Source organism: Narcine bancroftii, chromosome 2, assembly GCF_036971445.1.
Source record: "Narcine bancroftii isolate sNarBan1 chromosome 2, sNarBan1.hap1, whole genome shotgun sequence".
In the NCBI taxonomy this organism is placed as follows: Eukaryota; Metazoa; Chordata; class Chondrichthyes; order Torpediniformes; family Narcinidae; genus Narcine; species Narcine bancroftii.
In genome coordinates, this window is record NC_091470.1 from 66,043,149 (window position 1) to 66,056,516 (window position 13,368).

Genomic DNA, 13,368 nt, shown 5'->3' on the forward strand with positions numbered 1-13,368 from the left:
CCATCTGACTAATGAGAAAATCGTGTGGATTACAATATTGAAACTGATAACACATTAGGTGCATATCATCATGGCCAAAGGAGCCATGTCCACCGCTACGAAGGTCGCCGCTATCAAGGAGATCCAATGCCCGGACAACCTCAAGGGGCTGCAGGAGTTTTCGGGTATGGTCAATTTCTATAACCGATTCATCCCAGGAGCCGTGCACATTATGCAGCTGCTATTTGTCCTCATCACAGCCAAGCACAAAATGCTCACCTGGACTGCAGAGGACTGCAGTGCATTCGAGGCCACCAAGGATGCCCTCGCAAAGGCTACCATGCTCCCCCTCTCGTACACTGACCTGCATATGGCGCTCTCTGTTGATGCCTCTGCTACAGCCATTGGCACCGTCCTGGAGCAGCAGATGAATGAACAATGGAATCAGCTGGCATTCTTCAGCCAGCTTCTCCACCCACCAGAGCACAAGTATAGCGCCTTCGACTGTGAGTTACTGGGCATGTACCTGGCGGTGCGGCATTTCCACTATTTCTTGGATGGGAGGACTTCTACCATCTTCACTGACCATGAACCCCTTACTCAGGCACTCGCGATGGCAAATGATCCCTGGTCGGCCCGCCAGCAGCGTCACCTCTCCTTTGCGTCGGAATTTACTACCAACATTTGGCACAAGGTGGGGAAGGACAACGTGGTCGCCGATGCACTCTCACGACCAGCCATCTGTGTGCTGACACCCGGCCTTGACTTCGACCAGCTTGCCTGGGACCAGAAGTCCTCGAGGAGACGCGAGCCTTCAGGACTGCCATCATGGGTCTGTGGTTCTGATACCTCCCGACTCCTAGCGGCGAAGGCACCATCCTGTATGATGTCTCCATGGGCACCCCACTGCTAGTGGTTCCCCAGCAGTGGCGCAGGCAAGTCTTCCATCACATCCACGACCTTTTGCATCCATCCATCAGGTCCATGGTCCGTATGGTGGCAGAGCGGTTTGTCTGGCATGGGCTGTGGAAGCAGATCACGTGATGGACCAGAACATGCACCCATTGCCAGATGTCCAAGGTGCACAGGAACACCAGGGTGCCCGTGCATGAGTTCGAGCACGTCCAGGAACGGTTCAGCCACATTCACGTGGACATAGTCGTGCCCTTACCAGTTTCCCGGGGCAACCATTACCTGTTTACGGTGGTAGACCGCACCACTCGTTGGCCCAAGGTGATCCTGATGCCGGACGCCTCCATGGACTCCTGCTCCCGTTGCAAGGTTGGGTCACCTGGTTTGGCGTTCTGAATCACCTCACCAGCGATCGGGGCACCCAGTTCACCTCTGTGTTCTGGGCACAGCTCGCCAACAGGTTGGGGATTGAGCTACACCTCACCACAGCCTATCACCCACAGGCCAATGGGCTGGTCGAGTGTCTGCACCGTCACCTTAAGTCGGCACTTATGGCCCGACTCACCGGTCCCGACTGGGTGGACGAACTGCCTTGGGTGCTCTTGGGCATCCGCTCCACGCCCAGGGTGGATCTGCAGGCATCATCAGCTGAGCTGGTCTACGGCACACCACTGGCACTGCCCGATGAGTTCATCAATGCACCTCACAACCCCTAGAGGTCGCCGCACGAGCTACTTCCCCACCTCCGGGCCCACTTGGACTCCTTTACACCCCTGCCTCCGCCCAGACATGGCACACGGCCATGTACTCCGCGGAGTACATTTTTATTTGGCGGGGCCCATCTGTGGCACCTCTGCAGAGATCTTACGAGGGACCGTACAGGGTTGTCCAGCATTCAGGGTCTACATTTACGCTGGACAACAGCGGTAGGCGGGAGCTGTTTACTGTTGACAGGCTGAAGCCAGCTCACCTCAACTCCACCGAACCAGTGATTGTGACCCAGCCCAAGAAGCGAGGTCGCCCAGCTAAAAAGGACATTGGCGCCGGTTCTTGGGGGGTTGCTCTGTGGTGGCATGCCGCTAGGCAGGCGAATTGGCCCCGCTTGTAATCCACATGGTGGGGTAGGCAGCCAAAATGGCACCATCGGGGGGTTACCCCTTCTTTTTAGCACCAGGCTCAGAAGCCTGCGCTGGGGGACAATGTGACACCTGAGTGAAGTTGGCATCCCCCAGCATGGTTCTCAGCCAGGTCCAGGCTGGGAGTATAAGTCCAGCCCGGCAACCAGCAAGCTGGTCGAAGTCGAGGCCGGGTGTCAGCACACAGATGGCCGGTCGTGAGAGTGCATCGACGACCATGTTGTCCTTTTGAGCCAGTTCTATTAGTGGAGATACTGGATCTAATCTTTTGGAATATAGCTGGGCAAATGGTGGGAATGACAGGGTTGTATATGATGTCATGAATGTACTCTGACAATAAATCTGGAATCTGAAGAACACTGTGTCAGTAATCCATTTACAATTTGAACTATTTTGTACATTTGTAATAAAAGAGTAAAAATAATTTGTAAGAGCTTTTTGGTTGATGCTTTACTTCATTGGTCTTTGCTTCTTGGTTATCTACTAAAACGTATGTCCTCCAAAACTATTGGGGTTCAGTGCCATCGAAACATCACAATTAATAAAGAATTGAGCTGTCATTGTGATCAGCTCAACTAATCAGAATAATTGTCCTCAACCACAGAAGAATACAAACTATTCCAAAACACAGGTTCAACAAGACACAGTGTGAAAGGCAAGAGGCATAATCCAAATTCTGATTGAGATATTGGAATATATTTTGTGTCTTGTGAGTTGTCAGGCATCACTGGCAAAGTATAATTACTACTACCAGTACCTGATGTTATGCTTGTTGCAACCACAGAAGAATACAAACTATTCCAAAACACAGGTTCAACAAGACACAGTGTGAAAGGCAAGAGGCATAATCCAAATTCTGATTGAGATATTGGAATATATTTTGTGTCTTGTGAGTTCTCAGGCATCACTGGCAAAGTATAATTACTACTACCAGTACCTGATGTTATGCTTATTGCAACCACAGAAGAATACAAACTATTCCAAAATACAGGTTCAATGAGACACAGTGTGAAAGGCAAGAGGCATAATCCAAATTCTGATTGAGATATTGGAATATATTTTGTGTCTTGTGAGTTCTCAGACATCACTGGCAAAGTATAATTACTACTACCAGTACCTGATGTTATGCTTGTTGCAATCACAGAAGAATACAAACTATTCCAAAACATAGGTTCAACGAGACACAGTGTGAAAGGCAAGAGGCATAATCCAAATTCTGATTGAGATATTGGAATATATTTTGTGTCTTGTGAGTTCTCAGGCATCACTGGCAAAGTATAATTACTACTACCAGTACCTGATGTTATGCTTGTTGCCTCCTATGTCATCTGCCCAGAATTCCATACTTACATATTCTGAAGAATGCTACTGCATACAGATTTAATAAAACTATCAATTATTTTGTAAAAAAACAAAAATGTTTACCATGAGTCAATGGTTATAATTATGTTTATCAAATGGATGTATTTACTAATCAATAATGTCATCTTAGGTCCAAAATTTATTGTATAATCTGATTACATTGAGCAAATGTACAAGTGAAAGACAGAGCATACTATGAGGTCTACCATGTAATTATTTCAAGATTCAATTTATTATCATAGTAATAAAACAGTGTTCATATTACACAAAATTTATTTTTGCCTGCTGCAAGGCAGACAGATTCGGCACCGGCAGGAATTGCCTAACTGCCTCTTACAGTCATATCTACAGTCAGAAAGAAAGAAGCAAAAGAGAGTCGTCCCCCCCAGAGTCACCGAATGTCCTTAGATTCACCTTCAGTGCTTCCGCAGCTCCCGTAGCCACACAGAGTCCAGTCCAAACCATTGGCAACCCGAGCTCCGGATCCGAACCTCCAATGTGAAGGTTTGTTCTGATGCAGACAAAAAAAAATTAGAGGAAGTGGATGAAAACAGAATAGATTCAATTCATAATCCTATTTGAAAAACAATACTATTGACAGAGCAGTTGTCACTTAACAGAGCACTCAAATGCCAGCATTAATTGGGTGCTTGTTTCTGTAACAAGGCTTGAACTGGCAAGGTGTAAGAGATAAGTAATGAAGACAAGCTGAGATTTAAGAGATGAGTAGATTTGGTGTGGAAAGAATTTCAATCACAAGGCAAGTTATAAATTGGAACTACACAATAGAATAGCTTGTAATCAGGAAAATTCAATTCTGTTAGGTTTGATATTGTGGTACTGATAAATAGTTCTAAAACATAATATAAATAGAGAATACCACAGCTTCCAGAAATGCTCTTCAGATTGTATCTTGAAGTTATTTATGTTCATCTTTGCTAGTATTATGTCTAACTTTCTATATCTACACCCATTTCTAATCTTACCTTGTCTTTGCCCTTCCACTGTTACAAAATGCACTAAATCATTAATTTGTTCTATTTCCATTTGTCATTCTCCTGGTAAAGTAGTATTTGTCTCATAGCTATTCTCCCAATGACTGAGCCTGTTGTTGCAGTTGAAATGTGTTCTGAATACTAATCTTTCAAGTCAGTGAAAAATGAGTTTGAACTGCTTCTTCCATGTGTTGAGCTCTATCACAATTTCTAGCACACAGTACAGAGCAGTCATTTGGTTTCATAGTAGGTTCTGAAATTATTTCAGATACTTAGGAAAAACTCTGAATTGTGCTTTAAATAAAGTTTGCAAATAAGAAGTACATTTATATGTTGCAATTCACAATACATATTATTTCCTTTTGCTTACAACTTTTCTATTGCTATTATAATGGATACAAGGAAAGCTCAGGTTCCAGTGTTCTTTGTCTGACCTTAAAAATGACATAATCTACCCAAGAAAATATTAGCACGGGAGGTTAAAACGATCAAGGAGGTTTTAAAGTAATTTTCAAAGAAGAACAAGAGAGAGAAAAAGAGATGGGGAATGCAGACATCTCATAAATTTGTGAGTTGTTGGAGATTATGACCAAAAATGGTAAGGTCATGGAGGGATTTAAAAACAAGGACAAACATTTTAAATTAAGACATTGCTGGTTTCTGAGCCATGGTAGATCAAAAGGAGAATGGCTTGCAGAGCAAAATTCTCCTCAGGTCTGAACACATGCATCTCTTTGGTATTACTGTTACAAAGGCTGTTTGGGGAAAGGTCCAAATTTAAAGCCCATCCACTCTTTCATGCTGAGGAACTGGATATAATTTTTAAAAAAGGGCCTGTGTATTTAGACATGAGGAGATCTTTGACCTGCAAGGCTTGCTCAGTATTTTGATATTACGTGGGAAGTATGTCAAGTTGGTTGAAAATAATTTGGGGAGAAAAAGAAGCATCCTTTTCACTTCTCAGTGTGGCATCTCCCTCCCATTCTTCATTAGCACCTTGAATGCTGCCTGTTTCAACGCAGTGGCATCAGTCATCCAGGGAAGATGACACTCTGTTCTGGGCAGATGCACAGTTCAAACATGCTGTGAGCATGTTGGGACAGAGAAACTAACATTCCTGAAATCACTATGTGATTATAGATTGCTTAGTTATGGAAAGATGACTTTAAAGAGTGCATCCATTGATACTCTGCAAAAATTTGTGACATTTCACCAGGGCCAAGCTCAGCAACTTATCAGCAGTGGTTCAGCTTGTTGGAAATTGATCTGTTCAGGAGATAACCACAAAAATTCCTGAACTGTGTATTCTGCTGCAAGGTGATAATTTCATCTTTACTGAAGACAAACAAGTGATTGGCAGACAATTTTGGCATATCTATGTGAATATCCCAGGCTCCAAGATAAGGGTGGAAGTCTCAGCAGCTCCTACAGCTGGTGGCAACATCCATTTTGGGCATGGTTAAGACATCAGCAGATTAAAACGATAAAAGATACCATGCTATGAGACTTTTTCAACAACCCTGCAGATGGATGCTGCAGCCACTGGCATCACTGGCATGCACTGGATGACACCATCAGAGGGGGTGACACCAAAAATGACTGCCTATAAAATGGTTGCGTAGTGTTTCAGCAGAAATTTTTTATTTTTAATAAAAATATCCCATTAGTTAGTTATAATGCGTACATATATCAATATACCTACAAGGCTAAAACTCTATGCCAATTTACTCTTTGAACCTTCTAATGTGCTTCGGTCAGAGCTGTCATTATTACCTAATTATGAATACACTTCGAATCACATGGTTTCGTCTGCCCACGCTACAAGCACGTGCTGTTGTTTCCGTTGCTGCTCGTGTTTTTATAGTCACTGCTTTTGTCAAATCTTCTGGTGTTTCAGCTACAATATTGTGGCTATTAGTATTTATGAACCTATATCAACAACGTTTTTGAGGACGAAGTAGTATGATTGTAATTTAAAGGTGTAATTTTAATTTTGTTAGTTGTTTATCTCACTACTATTGCTATTATATTCAGTGATAAATGGGAATGATGATTTACGAGAAACATTAGTACAAAAAATATTACTAAGGATTCTGGTACGGGAGGTAGTCCATGGTGGGGGGGGGGGGTGACACCATGAGTTATCACACTGAGTGACACCCACCCTAGTGACATCACTGGCTCCAGCAGTATGTTTGTGTCACCCACACTCACTATTTGCTTCAGGAATGTATATAAAGGAAAACTCGTGTTATTCTGGGCAATACACAGATGTGCTGGAGAATTTCAACCCCAGCATCTGCAGATTCTCTTGTCTAACTTCTGTCATTCTGTCATAGTTTAAATGCATGACTTGCATTATGTCACTATTGCGCACATTTACAAATTTTATTAATATTAATGTGTTTAAAATTAAAATGTGAAATCCTGGTAGTGAGTTATTCAGCTAATAGACATCTCATCTGATTTTCCTTTTAGCTAATGTCATTTATTGTCATCTGATTGTACAAGTACAATCTGACAAAACAGCATTCTCCAGTCCTCAGTGCAAAACACGCAAACAACCAGACAAAACATACATACAAACAGACAATACATATGCAGGACAAGTATTCATACATACAAATAAATAAATAAAGATAGTTTTCATGAATATGAGAGTCTCGGATGGTTAGTGTGAGCAGTTCTTTGGTCATTCAGCATTCTCACAGCCCGTGGGAAGAAGGTGCTGGCTCTGATCCTCCCGTATTTTTTTCCTGGCAGGAGCAGCTGAAAGATGCTGTGTGTGGGGTGCAAGAGGTCCTCAATGATTTTGCAGATAATGATCCCAGTAGATCACGTCAATGTGTGTGTGCTGGGGTGGTGGGGGGGGGGGGAGTGTGGAGAGGAAGACTCCACTGATCCTATCTGGCACTCCTGTAAATTGTCCTGCGATCCCCTTCTCTGCAGCAACTGTACCACATCGTGATCTGTGATGCAGTCAGCCAGGGACACTCTTGATAGAGGTCCTGTAGAAGGCTGCTAGCCTTGCCAGTTTCAGTCTTCTCAGGGAGTGCAGTTGCTGTTGTGCCTTCCATTTTTTTTGTAATTCTTTATTTATCGCACTATGAACCATATCAACCAATATATTACAGATGCATCTCTTTAAATATTCACAGTGACATTTTCTCTATTTTTCCCCCATCCCTCCCTTCCCCTTTCCTACCCCCCTCCAAAAACAGTAAATATTGGACATATAAAATACAATAAAACAATATCTTTATACAAAAGGAATACAAACAAAAAAGACGTATCATCTACTTATTCACATTAAATCTGATCGTGTTTATCTTCTTATCATTTTAGGTGGTGGTGGTCCTAGGCCTGCTCTTTCTCCCATGTTCCATATATGATTCCCAGGTTTCCCCAATCATTATAACTTTGTCTTTTAAATTATATGTGATTTTTTTTCCCCAATGGGATAGTTTCTCTTAAACTTGGTTATATTTTCCATTAATGTTTATAGTCATTTTGTCCAATGTGGCCATCTTATATCTTTATTTTCACTTCTTTTCCACCTTTTCACCACCTCCATTCCTTTTTTCCATTACTGTTTTTTTAAGTTTTCCTTTTTAATCTCAATATGTGACAACGCATTTAAGACATGAAATACCCCAACAATCCCCACAAGCAATAACCCTTTAACCCCAAATGAACCTCCTCTCCTTGGATTGCCTCCTGTCCCTTGACAGCAACCACAACTCCCCTTTCCATTCAGTTTGTGAACTTACTCGCAAGTGTCAACCGATTTCGCAGTGACCCTTATTCTCCCACCCCAGAGAACACTATTTTCCTATACTTATAACAAAGCTCTCTCTTTTTTTTCCTTCTTCCCCTTTTCTTATCCATCTTTAAATCTTTATATATACATTATCTTTACTTTATATTTATTATATATTTTTGTATATTTTCTTGCCAGTTATCCTTCTTGTCACTCCTCCTCTCTTCTCCTGTCCTGCAAATGTTCAGCAAATTCTTGGAATTTCTTTGGGTCCAAGAACAGTCTATTCTGTTTCCCAGGAATGAATACTTTGAATACCGCTGGATATCTTAATATAAAGTTATAGCCTTTCTTCCGTAAGATTGTTTTCACCGTGTTGAATTCCTTCCTCTTTAAAAGTTCGAAGCTTATGTCTGGGTAAAAAAAATATTTTTTGTCCCTTATATTCCAATGGCTTATTGTCTTCTCTAACCTTCTTTCTTGCCTGCTCCAGTATGTTTTCTCTATTCGTATATCTTAGAAATTTTACCACTATGGATATAGGTTTTTGATATGGTGGCGGTTTCGGTACTAGCGCTTTTTGCGCCCTTTCAATTTCTATTTCTTCATGTGAGTCTGTTATTCCCAGCACCTTCGGGATCCTTTTATAAATTCCTTCATATCTGACCCTTCTTTGCCTTCTTTCAGGCCCACTATTTTTATGTTGTTTTGCCTACTGTAGTTTTCCAATATGTCAATTTTTTGTGACAATAAATCTTCTGTCTCTTAAATTTTTTGTTTTGCTCTCTTCCAACTTCCCTCTTAAATCATTTATCTCCATTTCTACAGCAGCTTTTCGTTCTTCCACATTTTCTACTCTTTTCCCCATTTCAGTCATGACCAACTCTAAGCTTTGCATTCTGTCTTCAGCTCTTTTAATTTTTCTTTTGATTGATCTAAATTCTAATGATAGCCATTCTTTCAATGACCTCATTTGTTCTTCAAAAAAGGGTTTATCTAAACTTTGTCCTTCTATTTTACCTTCTTTCCTTTGAAATTCTTGGTCTTCTGTGTCTGTATCTATGTCTGTGTCATCTTCTCTTCTCTGTATCTGTGTATCTCCATCCTTCTCTGGTGAGCTGCTCTGTATCCTTGCTGGGCCTCCAGCTACTGTGTCTCCTGTTGTTGGGGCTCCCGCTCCAGGTTGACCCGCTGCTGGGCCCCCTGCGACAGGCCGACCCGCTGCTGGGTCTCCTGCCACAGGTCGTTCCCCTGCCGGACGCCCCGTTGCTGCTCATCCTCTTCCCGCCCTTGGTTCTCTTTCTCACTATTCTTCTTTACTTTCCCCAGCCGATCGCCCCGATACTGGGCATCTCTCAGCTGGCCGATCTATAGCTGGCCGCTCCTCAGCTGAGTCCCCCTCCCATTGGCGTTGATCTTCTTTACTTGCGCACTGCTCATGCGCAACTCTTCACGCATGCGCAGTTGCGCATCTCTTCTTGGCTCAGAGCCATTTTTGAAGTCCGCCGGTCGGGAGAGAATTGCTCCTCTGGGGACTCACCAACATCAGAGATCGGCCGCTCCTCTCCACAGTGGCTCTCTGCTCTGATGTGCAGGTAAGACCTTCTTCTTTCTTCTCCAGTGATTTTCCTTCTTCCCTTTTCTCTGTTATTCTTACTTTTTCTCTTTTGGATGCCATCTTTTGTCTCTTCTCTGTAACTTTATCTTTCTCTTCCTGTGTTTTATGTTTATTGAGCTCTGTTTTTTCACACTTTTTCTTTTCTCTGGAGAGGGCTGTTTCCACCCGACCACCCACTACTCCATCACGTGACTCCTCCTTGCTGTGGTGCCTTACTGACAAGTGAAGAGATGTTGAGTGTCCACAATAAATCATTAGTTCAGTGAACTCCAAGGAACTTGGTACTCTCTACTCTCTCCACTAATGTTATTTGAAATTACAATTGGGTTATATTTAAAACACGTACCAATTTTGTATTGCACACCTTTTGCTAGGTGATAAACAAAGAAATTCCAGAGAGTTGTTGATAAAGATTATTTGAGGGGGTAATAGAGGTTTTCCCCTCCTAATTATTATCCCTAAACCAAGCACTTCTCTGATCATAGTCAGGGACCATCTTGGAATTCAGCTGGAAGTGGTTTGGCAGGGGGTTGGGTGAAACTTTCTGTGGTAAGCTCAACCACCTTTGATCAGTTGCTCCTCCAACCCCATTTTGCTGCAGGGGTATTATCTCTGGGCATCTGTAAAACCATGACAGGCCAGAGGTCAGAGTGCCTTTCAAAGACTTAGTGCCTGGCCACCAGCAATAAGTCGAAGTTCCATGCCAGTAATTTCAGCTATGACTCGCCTTGATTTTGTTTTTTTCTCAAACTCCAGATCAGACAGCAAATTTCTTGTTTGCTCCTTTCCTAAATTAACCAAAAAAAGGTGATTGTTGAACTGATTCTCTGGTATATAATTGAAGAGATGTTGGCATCAGCCAGTTTCTTTTTATCCTAGGGGAATGATGTCATTTTCAGTTCATGTTCAAATATTTCCAGCTCTTGCAATTGTGTTAATGAAGAGGCTGGGTTGGCAGAGGGCTCCAAGGCTGGGTGGCTGCGGATCCTGGGATTGGGCGTGCACTGCTCCATTCAAACGCACGACGTTGTGGGAGAACCCATCCAGTGACGAGCGCTGAGAATCATTCCGAGCGCACGGGCTTGAAGACAATACATACATTGAAAGAATTCATAGCGAAATAAAGAATGTAATTGAGACCGGTAGAGTCTCCTTTGGAAGCAGGTAAGTGGAGATTTGATTTATCTCACCAGTTTATTATTACATTTTAAAAAAACCCAGCAATGCAAACCTTCTCTAGGTTGCTAAATAACATGTTGCGAATGAATTAAAGGCAAAAAAAAAACGTCAGCTGCATAAATCCGGATGATCGGGAATAGGTGAGAACAGAAATCTGGTGAATTGCGCTTTTATTTCCGACGAGGCTAAATATTCCACATTTCATCACATTTCCTTCCACCAAATAGCCATAAAATTCCCAATGAAATTGAACCCTGGCGCTTGGCTTCCAATCGTCAACTCTGTAGATTTCAATTTTTTGTCCTATTGGTAATTGGGGCTTAATATTAAAAGAATAGTTTCAATCCTGTAACGTTACCTGTGGACACGACGTACATTTGGTTGTCCCGTTACGTTCAGCGGCTCAGAGCTGTAACCTTCCAATAGGCATCTGCATGATGTGTGCCATGTTTACCAGTAACATTTTCCTGTTGGCCTGAACACATGTGACCAACGAAATTGCACAAAGAGTATGTCACCTCAACTGCTGACTGATCAAGTCTAAATCTTTCCCCCTTACACCATTCTTCCCCTTAGGTATAGTATGACATGATTGTGAACCTTAACATTTTAAATATTTGACAAAATGCCACAAAAGAGCATTTGTTTGACATTGCATTGTTGACCATGTTGATTTATTGTATTTGGATGCAGTTTTTAATTTTTTTCAGTACCCTTTTATACCTAACAAATAATGATGTGTTGCATTTAATGCTATTTCTTAGATGCTGAGACCAAATAAGATTTGTTTTTTGTGGCTTTGATTTTCTCATTCAATTGCCAATGCTCTTTCAAAAGATAAAAACGTAATATAGAATTACCAGTGATTCTCTAATCATGTGATAATTTAGTTTTGCAGATATATTGTGATTGCTGCAAAACCATTTTTCAAGTTTTATGCAAAATATATAAGGAGTCCAGTCACTTGTTGGTCCATATTTAGATCCTGCTACCTTTCATTTGTTAATCAACATCAGGTTTGGGTACACAGAGTGTTGCTGAAGAGAAAAAAAAGCACTGTTTGAAACTGGCCTTGGTTGGAGTATTCAAAAATAAATGAACAACTAAGAACTACAGACAAAAACAGAGAGAAAACTGGTCACAGAACAAAACTGGTCATTAATAACCATTTCTCATTCTTGGTTTCAGTAGTTTGAAATTCTGGGATTCCTCGATTTTCATGTGAATGATGGAGACCCCTTGTCAGTATTGCATTCACTGCAGTTACTAAAAAAACAAAATATGAAACAATAAATGTTTTGTTGATTGTCCCCACAACCCTGCAAGTACTCTTTACTTGATTGAATGCTTCCTATTAATACAGATAAAATCAGGAAATAAATGTAAGCTGAAGTCTTGGAGTGAAACTTGTTACATTATTATCTCCTCCCCATCATTGCTTCTCTCTATCCTTATGGCAGTCTAATTGCTTGTTTTGGACCACAATCAAGGCACTCAAGCAAGCTGTTAGGAAAGGACCTTGATGTAAAAACGTTCTTATTTCTTCCAGGTAACTTTCAACTTTCTCTCTGAAGGTAATGTGGCACCATATTTTAAGTATTTAAAAAAAACCTCTTGTTTGTAAGGAATGGTGACCTGAAACCTATTTGTCACAGAATATTCTGGATCATTCAGATTAAATTCAGTAATGTTGTTGATATTGCCTTCCTATTTTTAGTAAACCTTAACCAAATGTATGTGTTTTTCTCTCACCAGTTCTACGTATTCCTTTTCCCTCCTTTTAAGGCATTGTTTCCTGTACTTGTGTGTTATTCCAAAAGCACCAACAGAAGACAATTAAAATTAAGCATTAATAATAAAAATCAAACTATTCTTCACATTCATATCTAAATGTAAGCATTTTGTTCATCCACATGTAAATTATAGCTGAGCATCTTAACATTAAACCATCAATTTTTGTGACTGTTCAAGCAATGTTACACATTCTCACTATTAAAATGGACCACATTATTGTATGCATTTTATCTCTTTTCATTTCAACAATTGTTCCCTTCCATTTACAAAACATTGCTTGTGTCCTTTCGAGACTTGTTTCTTTTCTTGTGTGTTTGTATTTAATGTGATGAATTCTTTAAGGAATCACAAATGATTGCGATTTTAATACTCTCAATCTATAAACACCTACTTGCTAAATCTATTGCTTCTTTCTACTCCAGCGAGTAAATTAAGATCCTTGTCCTTGTTTTTCAAACGTCTTCATCATTATCCTACCTTTCTTCTCCTCCTTTATTGTGCAAATGAGGTCAAGGCCAGTCTTCTCTACATAAGATCATAAGAAATAGCATCAGGAGTAGAACTTTCAGTCCAACCATTCAATAAGGCCGTGCTTATCTTTTACCTCAGCACCAGTTTCCTGCATTGGCCACT

The 13,368-nt window shown here is 41.3% G+C and overlaps 1 protein-coding gene across 4 annotated transcripts in view; it reads left to right on the top strand.

Annotated features, from left to right (window-relative positions):
• Positions 1-10,838: 10,838 nt before the first annotated feature.
• Positions 10,839-13,368, top strand: part of LOC138753660 (armadillo-like helical domain-containing protein 4) — a 69,806-nt gene continuing 67,276 nt past the window's right edge. For all 4 annotated transcript variants that reach the window (XR_011351339.1, XM_069916911.1, XM_069916913.1 and 1 more), the window contains exon 1: positions 10,839-10,926. The gene's annotated coding sequence lies outside the window, so the exon portion shown is untranslated. The remainder of the gene's footprint in view (positions 10,927-13,368) is intronic.